Here is a 1,999-nt window from a genome sequence, read left to right as displayed (position 1 = left end):
CTCCACGCAGCCACCGATCCGGAGAGCATAATCCAGCGAGCAGGGTTGAAAATCCAGCCGTCTGCAGAGAAAGTTTTAGTATCGAAGTTCTGCCAGCCACTCAGGATCCCTCTCCCGCTGCTGGCCCCGCTGCTGGTCCTGCTGCCGGTCCCGCAGGTTCTACAGCCAAACCGGGAAGCCGTCTGAGCCGCAGAAAGCGTCCGGAGTCCGCAAATCCCCGCCGGGTAGAAGCTCCGTCTCCAGCGTGCAATCCCGGCGCAGCGCCGAGTCTCACAAAACGTCCGGAGTGCGCGACGCCTGCGCGGGTAGAAGGCCTGCCTCCAGCGAACGATCCCATCGCCGCTCCAGGCGTATCAGGTAAAACTGCTGCAACAGTTTTGCTTCTTTTTTTTTTACTTTTACAAAGTTTAATGCAACTTACTCCGCTCAGCTAAACGGTTAATGCAGCCATATTGGATCCGGATAACGCGTCACTCAGTGACGCGTATTCCGGGGGCAACTCTTTCTCGTGCTTTCTGACAGGCATGTTTCAGAGACAGCGCTGCCTAGAGGATCGGTGGTTCATTGAAATTTTTATTTATTTATTTTTTAAAAGGTGCTGCTGTGTCGGAGCCCGTAGTGAGCCCAGGGTCAGAGAGAAGAAGAAAACGGGCTGAAGGTGATTATTTTTTTATTTTTTAAAATGCTTTGTACGAATAATTACTCTATAATAATTCCGATGTAGCAAGATCTGATTCATTCATTCCTCCCTTTACAGAGAGGTTGAGGAGGAGCAGGGGACAGAGCCAAACAGCTGATTTATCTGCTGCAAACCGTGTGAATAGAGGTAGGATTTTCACTCAATAATAGGTTATTCCGTTATTCATTTATTTACTTTTAGAGTGGAGTGATTTAAGTACTTTTTCTGTATTTCATGCAGCTCTGGAAAGACAACGTCGCAGACGCCGAAGACAGCAGCGACTGCGCTCTCTTCTTGCCGCCACTCCACACCTGAGGACCGCAGGGCGTCACACCGGTGGAGCAACCCCTGCGTCGGCGCTGGATGCTTTTCTTCAGCTTGGACTCACTTTTATGGAGGTTCTGAGAAAACTGAGCGATCTTCTTTAGCTGTGTATCAGTAAGGTGTGTCATTTATTTTTGTGCATAAAGCATGGATGCAATACAGCAGCTCGTAGATGCTTTAAATCAGATTCCCCCTGCATCATCATTAAATGAAGGCGGTAACGCGCCTGAAAATCCTCACTCTTCAGAACCTGTTTCACACTTTGATTTAATAGATAATGCCTTGCTCCACATCGATTCCCCGCTACCCTCTCCAGCTTCTCCAGAACCTGCTCCATTGATTCAACCTTCACACTTAGACGATATGGGAGAAGTCTTCCTGCATAGTGATTCTGCGCCGTCCTCTCCCCCCTCACCCGACTACCGCGAGACACAATCACCCATACCTGTTGAACTACTGCAAGTCGTGAACGTTATGAACCAGGCCGCGGGCTTGTTTTCAGATTCTGATTCTGAAACCAGCTCTGAAGAGTCATCTGCAGATTCTGAAAGCATTTATACACAGATGTCTTTAGATTCTGATGACGATTCCGAGGAGCTGCCTTCAACTCAGGATTCTGAAGCCGACTTTGAAGAGCAAACCTCAGATTCAGGCTCCGAGGAAGACATCGCACCCGCGTCATTAAATCCGACAGCCACCACTCAGCACGGTGGAGGAGATCTCCAGACGAGTGAAGAGGTCGCATCTTCTTCTTCACAATCGGCTGAAAATCCTCCAATACCGGTCACCCGCGAACGTTTTAATAATCGCGAAATAAGACGTGTCTTAAACATACCGGTCCGCGATACGCCAGACCTCGCTCAATTTTACACGGACATCAGATGTATCCTCTCAGATCTGGCTGCTGAAGTATCAACGGCGGTTAGACGTAACGATGTAGTACAGTTAGAAGTACGGAGTGAAAATAATCATAGTCACTTTTCACTCACCATCAAT

General features: G+C 48.7%; 1 long non-coding RNA gene across 1 annotated transcript; it reads left to right on the top strand.

The window, feature by feature from the left end:
• The first annotated feature begins 266 nt into the window (after positions 1 to 266).
• LOC121634415 lies at positions 267 to 819 on the top strand. The gene is made up of 3 exons (XR_006009228.1): positions 267 to 357; positions 596 to 658; positions 758 to 819. It is a non-coding gene; the product is annotated as an uncharacterized LOC121634415 (long non-coding RNA).
• The last annotated feature ends 1,180 nt before the right edge of the window (positions 820 to 1,999 follow it).

This window comes from Melanotaenia boesemani, chromosome 23 (genome assembly GCF_017639745.1).
Source record: "Melanotaenia boesemani isolate fMelBoe1 chromosome 23, fMelBoe1.pri, whole genome shotgun sequence".
Classification (NCBI taxonomy): domain Eukaryota; kingdom Metazoa; phylum Chordata; class Actinopteri; order Atheriniformes; family Melanotaeniidae; genus Melanotaenia; species Melanotaenia boesemani.
This window is presented reverse-complemented; position numbering and strand designations above follow the sequence as displayed.